At 34.0% G+C, this 17,021-nt stretch overlaps 1 protein-coding gene across 1 annotated transcript in view; it reads left to right on the top strand.

The window, feature by feature from the left end:
- The first annotated feature begins 6,908 nt into the window (after positions 1 to 6,908).
- Positions 6,909 to 17,021, top strand: part of LOC125680271 (uncharacterized) — a 33,718-nt gene continuing 23,605 nt past the window's right edge. Inside the window, exon 1 of the mRNA XM_048919721.2 lies at positions 6,909 to 6,997. The gene's annotated coding sequence lies outside the window, so the exon portion shown is untranslated. The remainder of the gene's footprint in view (positions 6,998 to 17,021) is intronic.

Below are 17,021 nucleotides of genomic sequence, written 5' to 3' on the forward strand. Positions count from 1 at the left end.
ATATTATAATAGTAACCACACTGTAATATAATGTCATCACTGAATAGTATAGTAGTAACCACACTGTAATATAATGTCATCACTCAATATTATAATAGTAACCACACTGTAATATAATGTCATCACTGAATAGTATAGTAGTAACCACACTGTAATATAATGTCATCACTAAATATTATAATAGTAACCACACTGTAATATAATGTCATCACTGAATATCATAGTAGTAACCACACTGTAATATGATGTCATCACTCAATATTATAGTAGTGACCACACTGTAATATAATGTCATCACTAAATATTATAATAGTAACCACACTGTAATATAATGTCATCACTCAATATCATAGTAGTAACCACACTGTAATATAATGTCATCACTCAATATTATAGTAGTAACCACACTGTAATATAATGTCATCACTGAATATTATAGTAGTAACCACACTGTAATATAATGTCATCACTGAATATTATAGTAGTGACCACACTGTAATATGTCATCACTCAATATTATAGTAGTGACCACACTGTAATATAATGTCATCACTGAATATTATAATAGTGACCACACTGTAATATAATGTCATCAATGAATATCATAGTAGTGACCACACTGTAATATAATGTCATCACTCAATATTATAATAGTAACCACACTGTAATATAATGTCATCACTCAATATTATAGTAGCAACCACACTGTAATATAATGTCATCAATGGATATCATTGTAGTAACCACACTGTAATATAATGTTATCACTCAATATTATAGTAGTAACCACACTGTAATATAATGTCATCACTGAATATTATAGTAGTAATAGAATTTCCCCCTAGGAAGAATTAACCCGGGCGCAACCCCCCAACCCCCCTAGAAAAAACCCGTCCAAGTATAGAATTTCCCCCTAAATGATAGTACGCTTCTTCTTCCTTAATTACATTTTAGCTATGTGTCCGTTTCCAGCTCTATTACTATAATTATCTTGTTTATCTAGACCCAGGAATTTTCATTATAATTTTTTTTATTTTGATCAGGGTCTTGTGTATCACAATCATCATCTTATGTTTTTTAGAAAGGAAATTATTCAAATCGTGTAATGGTATATGAAAATTCATTCAGACATCTCAAGTCTGCTGTTATTTACTAGTATCTAAAATTTGAAACAGTGAAGTTGGGAAGAAGTAAATGTTTACTTGATTTAATTTCGAATTTAAATAAACGGGAAAATTAAATTTGATAATCTTTATTTATACAGTGATAGGTGAAGATAACGAACAGTGATCAATCTCATAATTCCGATAGTGCATCTACATGTTATTTCACTTTTCAGATATTTTAATTGTATATCTTTTAGTCGACTTTTTACGAAAAATCCTAATGATATTGATCATTGTTAAAGTCTTTTGGGAAGCATATTGTATTTACTATATGCTATTCTAAGTTTTCAGCGTGTAAAATCAAAAATGTCGTTTATTTTATGAATATCGCAATATTGATGAATGCATATCTATTTCATTAAACTATAACAATTTAAAAGCACCTATTTATTTTGTAACGTTATTTAATAACATGTACCTCTTTATAGCAGTAATAACAAAATTCATTGATTATTATCTACAAATGCATGGGTTTACTTAATTCTATATTTATTCAAAAGCTTCTACACGAGAAGAAAAAATCTCTTGTTGTGCCCTTCAACTCGATATTTAGATATATTGACGACGTTTTATCTATCAACAATGATCATTTTCATTCATATGTCGATTCGATATATCCCAGTGAAATCGAAATAAAAGACACCAGTCTTCCACATTTGCTTCGTACTTAGATATTCTATTCAAAATAGATGCTAACGGCTAACTACCAACTCAACTTTATGACAAATGGGATGACAAACGGGATGATTTCAGCTTTTCCATCGTCAACTTCCCATATTTATGTAGCAATATTCCATTATCACTTGCATATGGTGTATATATATCTCAACTGATTCGATACGCAAGAGCTTGTTCTGCGTATGATATCTTTTTGACTCTAAGCAAGCTACTGACAAACAAGTTGATGTTACAAGGATTTCAACAGTCTCGTTTAAAGTCAGCATTTCGCAATTATATGGTCGTTATAACGATCAAATTTGCCAATACTACCTGTCATTGGGTTAAATGCTGTCTGACGTGTTTCATACCTATTGTTATGTCGTTCTTGGTACACTGATTCTGACTACGGATTACTCCGTTTACCTGATCAAGATATTGGTCTCACTTTATGCTTACTCATCCAAGGCACCTGATCTTATTACCTGCAAATGTACATAATATGGCGCATTGGCGTTTTATGTCTTTACTCGGACAAACAAAAACGTAAAATCTGAGTCAGAAAAAAAGGGAACTATATAACAAAAGATTCCGGTCGATGAAATCCGGAAACAGGGGGGGGGGGGGGGATTCTATACCAGGGCAGTTTTTCCCACCAGGGGGAAACTCTATACTGACTTTGTACATAGGGGGAAATTATATTCTGGGGCCCTATGGGGGAAAATCTATCCCGGGACCGTTTTTCCAGGGGAGGGGGAGGGGGTCTACGCTACAACACCGGCACATTTTGTGATTGTACCCTCACATTTTTCAAAAGTAATTCCATCCTCCTCTGACATCAGATAAGTTTGCAAAATCAATGATTTATTTAGATTTACGCATGATAGGAACATGAATTTTATTGGAGACTTTTCCGATAGTTATTGTAAAATATCTTGTTAAGCATGAAATATTTCTAAGATCCAACTTTATATATTTGTGAACTTCTGATGATGCGGTTAACGGAAGGTTTTTGACGTTGATATATGGTTCTGTTTGAATATGTCTCACGTCTTAAAAAGTGTGATGACCCATTTATTTTATTTGATAATTTATCAGTTTTAACTCTAACAAATGGAAATAAAAACATTTTCTATACTTTAATCAGGTGACATGTGAGTATGGAGTTACGTTAAATGAAGTTTATTTCTTATATTTACATTCTATTTCCATTCTGTGGAATTTCCCAGCTGTTAAAATAGATGTACTTTATTTATCTGCATTCATACGAAAAATTGTGTACAATTACAACGCAATCGTGAGAAAATGGCTATCATCGCAATTTGTAGAAATATGAAAGGCGTGAGATATGAAACAGTGGTTCTCAGTATCATCAACAAACGTAATTTGGGTTCATCTCACTATTCATTTATGGATATTTTAATCTTTCCAGCATTTTATTAAAATGCAAATGTTTAAAACATAATTTAGGGAATGTTGATGACGTTAAAACTAATTCAGGTGCATTATTATTATTATTATTTTCATCATCATCATTATTATTTTGTGCTTTTGAAGTAAAATAACAGGTCATACAGCTTCAAAGAATATATGTCATTTGAAAAATAATTCGCGTACGTAATAAATAAAACATCGTGGTTCTTTCTCTATTTTAAAATTCTAGACATATCAATGATTTTTAGGAATAGCGCTTTCGAACTATGAATATCCTGTGCCAATCCGAACACGCTTCGGCTTTTCCCGTCAACTCCATGACCGAAAAGGCCGAGATGTGTTCTAATTCAGATAATGCTAGCTGTTGAACATGACGTCAATAATTTAGAATAAATAGTTATCCAACCTACATGAATGACAAATACCTCACAATCAATTCTTGATCTGTTTATCACAAATAACAGTTCTCTTATAAACAAGGTTAAAGTAATCCCATGAAGTATAGTTTGTGTTGAGTCATGACTAAGACCAAAACAAAAGTAAAGAAACCATTAAGGACATTTCATACTTATATATAACAAGGCAATCATGGAAGAAATCAAAACCAAACTATAGAACAAAACTGTAGAAAAAGGTACACAAGGCACAGAATATATCAACATCATCTGGAATAATCCAAATGTACAGTATTAAACATCGTGTGGAATTATTCCAAATGCACAGCATTCATTAAACATCGTCATGAATTATTCCAAGTATAAAGTATTAAACATTATGAATGAATAGATACTAACAAACAAAAAAAAAACAATAAACAACTTAAAACGAAATGAAGCAAAAATATAAAGAAATCAAACATCTAATCCAGAAACAAACGCGTAAAGCTTACTGGACATATTCAAAAAATATAATCTGTTATGAAGAAAACACAGGAACACATCAAAAAACAAAAGAAATTCTGGATCTATAACAGAAATACACTGTACTAAGAAAAGATAACTCAGGAGTAGCCCTTTGAGACCCGAGGACATACTGATACCAAACAAAAAGTCGATGTATTAAACAAACAAAATCACTCCAGAGAATCCCAATGAAAACCCACCTCATCGGATAATTATCCCTCTATGACAGGGACATTTGTAATATCGCATGGCTTGGAAAAACTTCTGAAAAACCTTGACCAAAAATAAGGCCTGTCAAACTCCCAGCCCGTATCCTCAAGCCATTTGCAACCGAAATATCACCACACTTGGCCAACAATAAATCACTTTCCTGGGGGAATGTTCCTACTGACTGGCGCCAAGCCAATGTCATATCAACATTCAAAATGGGTGAGGAATATTTGGCTAGCAATGATAGACCTGTATCTATAACTTGTGTATGCTGTATACAGTAAGCCCCTTGAGTATATTATAGCAAACAACATCCTAAATCATCTAGATCACTTTGACCTACATTAGTGTCACTCACGACAGAAGATGCTTACTCCTGCTAGGCATCTGATCCCATGTCTGGTATGTCTAGGGGTCCGTTTTTGTCCAACTCTTAATTGTGTAGTCTTGATAGGAGTTATGAGATTGATCACTGTTCGTTATCTTCACCTTTTCATTGGATGATTGCTAGAATGAGTTCCGAGCAAAAAGGAGCTACGAAACCCAACTACAGTCTACTCCGGATATATTGAAATCAGGGGCCGAACTGAATTGTTCATTATATCTAAGGTTCAATATAATTGATGTTGAACTACATAGATAATGCTACTGGGGATTTATTTTACTTCAATATAACAGATAGTTCAGAATAAGCGACTTCAAAATAAGTGGAGTAGACTGTACTGACTCTCTGGGTAACCTTCGTTCAGATACAAACTGATTATCCTAAAGTCTTCTAAATCCTTTGAGAAGGTAACTCGTCGTACACTAGTAAGAAAACTAAACAATTTTAAAGGAAAGGGTAACATCTAAAAGTGGGCCTCAGTTTTCCTTAGTAACAGGCTGCAATGGGTGCCCTTGAAGATAAGACATCTTACCACGTGCCCGTAATCAGCAGTGTCCAAAGGGTCAGTACTTAGGCCTGTATTGTTTTTTTTTAATCTTCATTAATTTGAACAATATATTATGTATTTTATTCAATTCTCAATGGAACTGAGCAGCAAGATAAACCTATGTTACCCTCCTCCTTCTTTATTAATGACCTTCCAGCCTGTGTACAATCAAAAACTCTCCTTATTAGCTGATGACTGCATCCTTTACAGATCTGCTCACATTAAAATAATACAATCTGTAACTGACAGTGTTTTTTTCAACTATCCAATTATGCACTGTATGATACCTATCATTATAACTAATATATAATTCCCAAGATCTGAAGAAAAATTCAGCAGAATAAACAAGGGAATATTGTTTGAGAGCATACCTACAATGAGCGTTTCGTATAAACCGCCATTGCGTCGTATACAAGGACATGGGGAACGATGATTGCCGAACATAATCAAGGTATTCTTGAAAAAGAATCAAAACAGAAAACAGGAACTCACTAAGAGTCTTGCATATAGCACTTTCCATTAACATAGTTTCGTCATAGTTATCGGCCCTAGATAGGGGCGCTACATATTCTCTTTTGAGAAAATGTCAAACTTGGCGTGCTGTCTGTTTAATATGTAGCAAACCGACATCAAGTGTCTCCTCTATGCTCGAACATTTTAACTGGCAACCACTTTCAAGAAAGGTTGACGAAACATCTCTCGATCTTAACCATGATTTGTGAAATATCTAACCATGTCGTTGTGCACAACACACCTTAATCTCGATTGAGATTCGGTTAGGCTGGATATATTTGGACTGACGTCTTCACTTGTACAGATAGGTGTATATTGGGGGGGGGGGGGGGGGGGGGTTAACTCGCTACTAAATTCAGCCGTCATTTCAACCTCTCTGAAACAGTTCAAAACTTTGGTCCAGAGCTACCATTCTTAAATGAACACTGTAGTAATTAATTTTATTCAATGAATTAGCACAATGATATCTACATATCTGTATGTCTTTCTACTTACAATAACATTATCTAATCTTGAATTAGAAGGATGTTATTGTTTTATTTAGGAAACCTTATGTTTTCTTATTTTGTCATGGCCTACTCGACAAATGCTCGAAATGGATGCAATATGGATTTAGCCCACAGGGGCTCGTCACGAAATTTTTGTCTTAATAAAATTTGACATCGTCTATTCTATATTTACACATAAATATAGAATAGAGAGGGTCAATTCGTGACGAGCCCCTGTGTTTAGCCTTTAAAAAACCAGTGTGTGTGTGTGTGTGTAACTGTTTGAAGAACTCAACTTGTTTGTTGAAAATTCATATGAATGCTTGTTGTTTAACAAAAGATTGATAAATAAATAAATTAAATGAACATTCCATACCTTTTCTCACTTTTGTCATGGCATACGAACTTTGCATGTAGATTTCCCGCATAGGCCTCCATAAGATATGTAATCGACAGAGAATACACAAAAATGTACATTTACTAATTATTTTTTTTTATACAACAAAAATTGAAACCGAAATATTTGTAAATAATTTACATAACCTTATTTAAAATATGACTCCAAAGAAAACGCAAATAGGAGCAAAGTGAAAGTGGTAAAATACGAAACTACTGCTAACCTACTTATCTTGCGTGGGTGTAAAATTATTAAATTATCATAAACAAATGCACTATCAAGACTATATTTTGAAGAGGTAAGTGGGATTTTTTCTCGATTGATAGGGTATAATTGAATATATAGAAAGAAAATTTTTAATCTGCTCTATTTAGCCTTATCGAGATTCTCAACTGTCGGGAATACATGAAATGTTGATTTTAGTGCCCTTCCCGATTTCCTCTGCAGATATACCGTAACCGATCTTACTCGTCGTTGATCAAAGCTGAACGAGGTCACCATTCTCTAAAATGTTTTCTATTGACACTTTATATTACTGAAGTTAAAAATTTAGTTCTGTCACAAAGCATGGTGCTCGCCCATGTCATGAAATTCTGCCGCAGTATTATAATATAGGTATGGTGTACTGTATTGTCGCTGTTTGATGTTCTGATGATCAGGTGATAACATTCATTACTTATTTTATATATATTTGATGATAGTATGTATATTGATGAATTTGAGGAGAGTGAAGTGGAGATGTATGGTGCTTTCTAAGACGGTTTAATTAACTGATGGAACAAACTATAAACACATGCTGTAATGGTAATCAAGCAGTTTTATGAATTCGAAATATATATCTAGTGTAATTTTTCTTAAGCAATAGTGACTATGGTAATGTGTATTTTCAACTATGGTAATTTGATCTACCTGAACATCTTCACTGAGGAAAGCATTTCCAGCCTAGCCATGGGTGATGTACTACAGTACATGTATGACAGTGTAAATGAATTTGAAGTATTGCTTGTAGTGAGTTTGAATCTGTTACCAAGAAGTTTCTAGGGTAGATGTGTAATATACAATTTACTTACTGTCCATTATTATTTGGCTTGTAGAACAGCAATGTAGGATCTCCTCCTCTGTTGGCTGTTTTTCTACGATGCCTGTACCAAAATGTTTCTGATATTTGAATTCTTCCTCTCTTGTGCACCTCTGTATCTTCTTGGACCTGCCTCCATTTCTCTTCAGGTGCCTCTGTTGTGCAGCTCTGAGTCTTCTCTTCAGGTGCCTCTGTTGTGCAACCCCGTGCCTCTTCTGTTCTTCAGGTGCCCAATCATGAGCTGTTTTTGTTATTGGAAGTGTTGTCAATGTTTAAATCATGAGCAACCCATTTCCATTGGCTTCTCAGTAGAATTCTATCTATAATGATTAATTGCTTCAATTGTTCTTTATCAGAAATTGTTCTTAGATTTTTCAATTACATCTCTGTCAGTCATCCTCCAACATTCTCACCAAAAGAGTAAGGGTGATATGATGATAGGACATAGCTATTGAATACCCTAAGTTTTTTGGTTTTGTTGTATGAACTTTCATTTTTGGCTTAGTTCATTCTGCTTTAGATATTGACAGCTGGTCTGCCTAACAGCTGTTAGTATGACCTAGACCCTTGGAATTTCTTGTAAAGCACTTTATCAAATGTCACCAGCACTTAGTCTCACAGCCACATTGAACTGGTTAGTATTGGACTGGAGGATTGATTCCATTTGCCGTAGGTTTAAAGAATTATATATAATCCAGTACATTATGTACATACTTCAGTCCCATTGAATATTAGATTGATTGAAACTTCTAAACTTCTAGTTAACACAAAGTAAAAAAAAAAACTATTATGGTAGCTTGTTACATTAAATTTTTATTTAATTGCTCGTTAAAACACCTATATGAAGTATGATTTCACCATCAAAAGAGTGATACAAGCTCTCAAGTATTTTATATGATTTTTTTGTGATTTATCCCGGAATGATAAAAAGGTGCTTTGTTTGCAAATAAGGTACGCTAGAGTCTAAATTTTGCTGTGATTTGATGCATAATATGAATACCTAAGAAAACGACTCAGATAGACGTTCTAACTTTTTTAATAAAATTTTTTATGAAAATTCAAATTTTATTTGCTCATATTTTTTAAATCTACGAATAAAATCATCAAAAAACACGTCAATCAGAAAAAAGATAATTCTTAAAGAAATAGATTTTAAAAAGAAATTGAAATGAAATGGTCAAAATTCTTAAATATTACGATTTTTCAAATTTGAACCAAGCTCGCTTGGAATTATAAAAAAAATAGTCATATAGAACATCATAATCGAAAAACTACATTCCCTTGATGTAAAATGGTTTACAAATTAAATGAATTCATAAAGGAAACTAATTTCTTGATGAACAGTGCATACAGTTAGCAACAAAATATGATTATTTTAGTAATTTCTGTCAATTTTGATCGGGATCGGTACTTTTCTTCTCGTTTGAATAAAGTGATATTAGTGATTATATCCGAAATTTGGTCATTTTGTTTCAGTTTCTTTTTATAATATATTTCTCTGATATATCTCTTTTCTGACATGTTTTTAGAAGATTTTATCTATAGATGTAAAAGATCTTAACAAATAATGTTTTCAATTTTCATATTATTTTCTTAAAAATTAGAACGTTTATATCTGAATCTTATAGGCATGTTTTATTAGATATTTGTGTCATGTACCAAATCACAGCGAAATTTGGACTCTAGAATCTTTTATTTGCAAACAAAACACCTTTTTTATCATTCCGGGAAAATCACAAAAAATTCATATAAGATAATTGAGAGCTTAATTGTATCACTCTTTCGATGGTGAAATCATACTTCATAAGAGGTGTTTTAATGAACCATTAAATAAACTTTTAGTGTAATGAGCTACCTTAATGCCTATTGAAAATATTTAGGATTCAATTTCATTGGTTGTTTACAATTGTTTCTATGACGTTACAAAAGATATCACTTTCTGCAATTTCTCTAAACATTTAACTACTGTAACAGGAGTTTGTATTGGTTTCTCAAGGCAAGTAATTTACAAATTTGATCTATAACCCCTACTTCTTTGTATTTAATCTTAAATTTTGAGAAAAGACATTGCAACTTGTATACAATTTTTAAAACTGACAGTACTCCTAATGTGTTCTTTTGAACTCTAAATTTCCATATGTATGATGTTCAAATTTTTATATATGTTAACTGCAAAGAGGTCATTATTTTCAATCTACAAATTTATATATCTATATTCTTACAAGGCATGTGTGTCCATCGATTGATTTGTGTTGACACCAGCAGACAAAAGTAGTTGATGCAAATAAAGCAAAAGTAGATTTTCTGAGCAAAAAGGTTAAGTTTAAACACTAAATAGCTCACTATGACAATGATGACACCTATTTTTCTTCTTGTAATTCACTGCTCTTCCTTCTCCGAACAAACTGACAATACCACAAAACTCAGGTTCGAACCTTTTCAAATTTTAACAAAGTTCATTACCAGTGTTTATTTCAGATTCATTAAGACATACATGTATGGATACTCATCATAGATATATATGTGTAAATACTGATTTTAAATCAGGGATTGTCTTTTCCTTCTGAGTGTTGCATGTACTTTAGAAATGAATTACTTGCATGCAGATTAATTGAATGCGATAATGAAAATGAATCTGTTTAGCAACTTTGAAGAATATGATATTTACAGTTAGAAGGTGGCCACACAAAGAGAAAGGTAGTCAGAGGTTTTGTAAATTGATAGGCTGCTGTTGAATCTCAGCTCTATTATTCTCACCTCTATTATATTGTTCTTGTTTAATTAGTAAACTGTAAATTTGTTGACATTCCAATCGTAATTACTTCCATTGTCTGCATTACTTCTTGACTGTATAATGATGTTGTAAACAAAATGGCATTTTGAGTCCCTTGGTTGTTTTTGAAAAAGGTTGTACCTGATCAGATGTGTGCATGCAGTCCTCTCTATTGCCTTGGTGATATGATTTAGATTGCTTATATGTTTTGTACAAAGCAGATCTAGTTTATGGGAGTTTTATTAGGAATACACATCTGAGTGTGTGTCAGTTGACCCCCCTGTGTACTGGTCTCTAAGGAGGTGCTACTGTGACCAGACTTGCTGGGACTATCAGGTGACTGTGTTAAAAAAAGAACATACTATGGATTAATTCTTAGGAAACTTTACATCATTTGTGGTGAGATTCAAAATATTATTAATGCTATTTTGTTTGTTTATGCAGGTAAGATACGATACTATTTTTCTTGTAAATGTCAACAAAATATAGTGTTGTGGATATTTCATTCGTTATACATGTAATTAGTAAATAGCAAAATACTTGCTTGTACATTTGTATCCATACGTATGTAGGCGTATGTAAATGGAAACAGAATTATCCGTGTACCAAATTCATCTGTAATAGTGATTGTGTGTTTGATTGCATTCCAGGAAAATTGATTTTTTTTTTGTATTGGAAGGTAATTTAAATATTGATTTTCCTACCTTCAGTAGTATGTCTTGGGTATAGCAGTGCATAGTGAGTTAGTGGGAGGGATTGGCCTCGAAATGTTTAAATGTTTCATCCGATGACAACTAATTTCATATTTTGAGTGATTTTGAAAGAAGGGAAATACATTTTGTACTAGCTCCCATAACTTTCTTCTTTTTCAGATTTTATTTCTGACTTCAGCTTTTAATGAAAACCATCTTTGTGAATCACCACAGTGTCTCGGTGAATCACAAAGTGTTATGACAGTAAAAATTTGTCTTTTTGGCTGCCCAGGGCAGTAGCCATTACACATGGTGTTTTATGATACAGTTTATTGTAGCTGAACACGGACACTTGTCATACATATACTCTTATAGAACTGGGGTTTTTTGTATGTGACAGGGAGGGAAAGGGGATACCAGTTTGTTTGGGGGACCAATCAAAATGAATGTCATTTGATATGGGAATTGCATTCATATAATGGAACTTTTAGGTAATCATATATATATATATATTGGTAACTGCCATGTGATACTCTGAGTAGCAGTGATTTATTTTTATCAGTTGAGGTTTGGTATCAGCAGGTATCACACTGTCATAGTGGCAGCCAGACTTCGATCCTTTTGAATCATATAAGGAAAATAGATATCAGTAACATATTGCTCATCCTTTTCATTAAGTTTCAAATTTCATTACTTATAGTGCAATTAAGTTAATTAACTCAGTGTGGTCACCAATCTATCTAGGTTTTGAGTTCAAATCTCACACACCCCCCCTGATTATTTCCTATTCAAATTGCATGTAGTAAATTTTAGAGTTTTCAATTTATTGTACATATCCTTTACTTTGCATTCATGTGTAATACAATCCCAAACATTTCTCCATTAAGTCTGGTCAAGAATTGATATGGAAGTGACAGTTTCTCTGTTCAACACCTGTGAGTCTGAGTAAGTTAACATTATTTGTGGTTTAACATTCTTAGAGAAACTGAGTGACTTTGAATCAACCAGCGTGATCTTACACCAGGTAGTAGGATGTTTTAATCTTGTGAGAAATGGTTTATTTAATGAAAGTGGTGAGATCAAAAGAATGTACATTTAGATGTCAATGTATAGTTTATCAAAAAACTGGTAAGACTCTGGGGTGTGTGTCACACAGAGGGCATGCTTCAGTTTAAACTTTAAAAAGACATTGATGCTACAGGTTGAAAAAGGGGGTCAGACAAGTGTGTGACCTCTATCTATATCGTGTTGGTTGCAAAAAGATTTACAAGGGTCAGTGAGGAAATTGAAATAGGGGATGATTTGTTCAAACCACAAGTAAAGGTTTAGGATATGATGCCATCTAGCTATGACTGTCTTACAAGTACCCCCACCCTACCCCAACAACAACACCTTCCTGTCCCCACCCTACCCCAACAACAACACCTTCCTGTCCCCACCCTACCCCAACAACAACACCTTCCTGTATAACACTGCTGTCTTACAAGTACCCCCACCCTACCCCAACAACACCTTCCTGTATAACACTGTGCACAAGATTTGAAAACTCCAGTAATTTTCTGTGATATATATATATATAGAATCACTGAAAGGCAAATTGGAGTGGACAAGTTGTCACATTTTCTGCTTCATATGTGACACAACCTGTGAAAGCTCTACAGGTGTAGTCTGATGATCTATCGGATCTGTCTATCATAAATAGGATTGTAACATGTGGAGTCAAATTCCATGTTTACTTGTTAAGGAGTTACTCTACATCATCATAATGACTGACTTCCTTTTAAAACATGGATGAAAATATAAATAGCTCAGTAGGTTAGCTGAAGAAAAAAAGCATGTCAGCTGCTGAACTGTAAGATCATGTGTTCGAGTCCAGCAGGGGTTTTAAGTTTTTTTTCTTCAGATTGCTTCCTACTAAAACTGCATTTTTTGACTATATAAACAAAGTAAATTTGAAAGTTTTCAATTTCAAAATATTGTTGTACATATCCTCCACTTTTCATCCATATCAAATTTCTCTTGTGTAGCATACATCCTTAAAGAAAATAATTCTGGTCTGTGATGTGTAAATCAATTTTTATGCTCCTATCATAAAAGGGCAGTTGTAGTTTATAGGACTTCATTCACTGTAGTTTACAGGACTTCTTTTCGCTGAAGTTTATAGGACTTCTTTTCGCTGTAGTTTATAGGACTTCTTTTCGCTGAAGTTTATAGGACTTCTTTTCACTGAAGTTTACAGGACTTCTTTTCGCTGTAGTTTACAGGACTTCTTTTCGCTGTAGTTTAATTACAGGACTTCTTTTCACTGTAGTTTACAGGACTTTTTTTCGCTGTAGTTTACAGGACTTCTTTTCGCTGTAGTTTAATTACATGACTTCTTTTCGCTGTAGTTTACAGGACTTCTTTTCGCTGTAGTTTAATTACAGGACTTCTTTTCACTGTAGTTTACAGGACTTCTTTTTTCTGTAGTTTACAGGACTTCTTTTTTCTGTAGTTCACAGGACTTCTTTTTGCTGTAGTTTATAGGATTCTTTTCACTGTAGTTTACAGAACTTTTCATTGTTGTTCACAGGACTTCTTTTTGCTTTCATTGTAGATACTGAGCTGATATTTGGTGTGTACTTATTGACGAGTTTCAGATCAAGTTCCAAGTTTCACTCTAATGAACTAATTTACAGTGGATTCATGCCCCTAGAATTTTGAAAATCACTTAAGAGTTCATAGTTTTCTAGACTTTATTTTGCTATACTTGTAAATATTCAGAGTTGACTTTTGGTGTGCAATATTACCTGAACTCAAAATGTCTTAAAGTTTATGGTGCAATTATTATTGATGATTCTCTCTCTCTCTCTCTCTTTCTTTCTTTCTCTCTCTCTCTCTCTCTCTCTCTCTCTCTCTCTCTCTCTCTCTGAAAATGACACAAAATATATACATAGGCTTCTTGATCAGGAGGTCATGGGTTCAAGTCTTGTTGGTGCCTTGGTCGTGTTAAACCTATGACATAGTGGTAAAAGTAAGTGGTGACTCCTCCTTCACCAACCACTCAGCATTTAAAGGTGAGAGTCATGCAGACTCTGAAATCTGAGGTCTGGTGTTATATCAGGTGTTGGTATGATAAAGAACCCCCACTGCTACAGGCCTGAGTGCCATCCATAGGTCTAGATTTGTGGTACTTGATCTGAACAGCTAATGATGTCTAAATATTAGTGATTTTTTTTCGAAGGGACGTTAAACAAATCAAAAACAAAACTTTGCTTCTGGGCAGGGACATTTGTGTCATATTGATGCTTAATGAAGAGCTCACTCTGAGAAAGCAGAAGACCTGTCCATGCTGTTATCTTGCAGAAAAGCTTTGTGCACTTCAATACTTTGTATATAATGTTGTTCTTAATTTACATATGAAACATACCGGATATGTAGCATAGATATATGATAGTCAATTAAATTCTAATTCTGAAAAGCAGTATCCACATTTTCTAGGTCACATCCAGACTTTTAAAAATCCATTTTTTGTATTCTGGCACTTGCAGTTACTTACACCTGTCATACAAATCAAACAAGAGTCACAAAATATTAGCATGTACAATGAAAGGCAAACTTAATTCAAACATTTTGAATGTCAGATCCGAGTTCCACCTAAATCTGTTACAGGTGGATGTTATAAATTAACATATATAATCGTTGCTTAAAAGCATGTAAAAGTGCAACGGTACTACTGTTTGTTAATCAAAGATTAAATATGCTTAACCTGTTACAGATAAATCGACAATGTACTTTTGAATATGAGATTCATATATTTGTAAGGGACATATAATTTTGTTAAATGTACATTTTTTTTTTTAAACTTCTAACTTTGGGTAGATTTTGGCTGTGTTTGTAGGTGTCTTGATGATGGTAGTAAGTGTACTTTCCGACTTTTAAATATACTTATGATGAAATATTTAAAGCTCCCGTGATTAGGCATGCAGAGGAACACTCCCACATATGAATAGAATGTCAGTGCCTGGAGACATACTGTGTCAATAATGTGTCAACCTTAACCTTTCTACCACATCTTAACTGTTCCCCAGCCAGTAGTCTTCTTTGTAAGAACTATAAATGTCCAAAAGTCTTCATGAATTGATGGTTTGTTAAATGATCAAGTACTTTTATACTATATTTTGGCTTTTGTAATACTGTATTCACAAAAGGTTATTGATTTGGTGGCAGCTAGATTTATTTGGTATATCCTAGCTGCATCATATGTGGTGGCATACCCTGCTTATTGATGTGTGACATAATCCCTGCTTATTGATGTGTGACATAATCCCTGCTTATTGATGTGTGATGTAATCCCTGCTTATTGATGTATGACATAATCCCTGCTTATTGATGTGTGACATAATCCCTGCTTATTGATGTGTGACACTGCTTATTGATTTGGGGCTTAATCCCTGCTTATTGATGTGTGACTTAATCCCTGCTTTTTGATGTGTGACTTAATCCCTGCTTATTGATGTGTGATGCAATCCCTATTTATTGATGTGTGACTTAATCCCTGCTTATTGATGTGTGATGTAAGCAGATTCCCTGCTTATTGATGTATGATGTAATCCCTGCTTATTGATGTGTGACGTAATCCCTGCTTATTGATGTGTGACACTGCTTATTGATTTGTGACACTGCTTATTGATGTGTGACACTGCTTATTGATGTGTGACGTAATCCCTGCTTATTGATATGTGACGTAATCCCTGCTTATTGATGTGTGACACTGCTTATTGATTTGTGACACTGCTTATTGATGTGTGACACTGCTTATTGATGTGTGACACTGCTTATTGATGTGTGACGTAATCCCTGCTTATTGATATGTGACGTAATCCCTGCTTATTGATGTGTGACACTGCTTATTGATTTGTGACACTGCTTATTGATGTGTGACACTGCTTATTGATGTGTGACACTGCTTATTGATGTGTGACGTAATCCCTGCTTATTGATGTATGACGTAATCCCTGCTTATTGATGTATGACGTAATCCCTGCTTATTGATGTATGACGTAATCCCTCCTTATTGATGTATGACGTAATCCCTGCTTATTGATGTATGTGTGACATAATCCCTCCTTATTGATGTGTGACGTAATCCCTGCTTATTGATGTGTGACACTGCTTATTGATGTGTGACACTGCTTATTGACGTGTGACATAATCCCTCCTTATTGATGTGTGACATAATTCAGTTGGTATGGTGTCTTAATTCAGTTTGTATGTTCCCATGGGGATCCGGGTTAGAATAAATCTTCAGTGCTCCTTGCTTGTCATAAGAGGCAATTAAATGGGGCGGTCCTTCGGATGAAACTGCCAAAACCAAGGCCCGGTGTCACAGCAGGTGTGGCATGTTAAAGATCCCTCCCTGCTCAAAGGCCGTAAGCACCGAGCATAGGCTTAAATTTTGCAGCCCCTCACCAGCAATGGTGACATCTCCATATGAGTGAAAAATTCTCAAGAGGGATGGAGTGAAAAATTCTCAAGTGGGACGTTAAACGGTATAAAATCAATCAAATCAGTTGATATGTACATTGCTAACATGTTTTGATATTTAATCTTGTATACCCACCCATCACCACTGAGTACATTCAGGGAAAGCATGGGATCGACATTGATTTGCTACCATCTGTTCACCGCACTGTTACTAAAACTTTTAAATAAAGCTTTGTAACAAATATGATTACTTAAAACATTGCTGTGATGTCATTCTTTTGTTTATTCAGTGTAAGAAGTTACCTTTGGCCGT

The sequence above is a fragment of the Ostrea edulis genome, chromosome 2, assembly GCF_947568905.1.
Source record: "Ostrea edulis chromosome 2, xbOstEdul1.1, whole genome shotgun sequence".
NCBI lineage: Eukaryota > Metazoa > Mollusca > Bivalvia > Ostreida > Ostreidae > Ostrea > Ostrea edulis.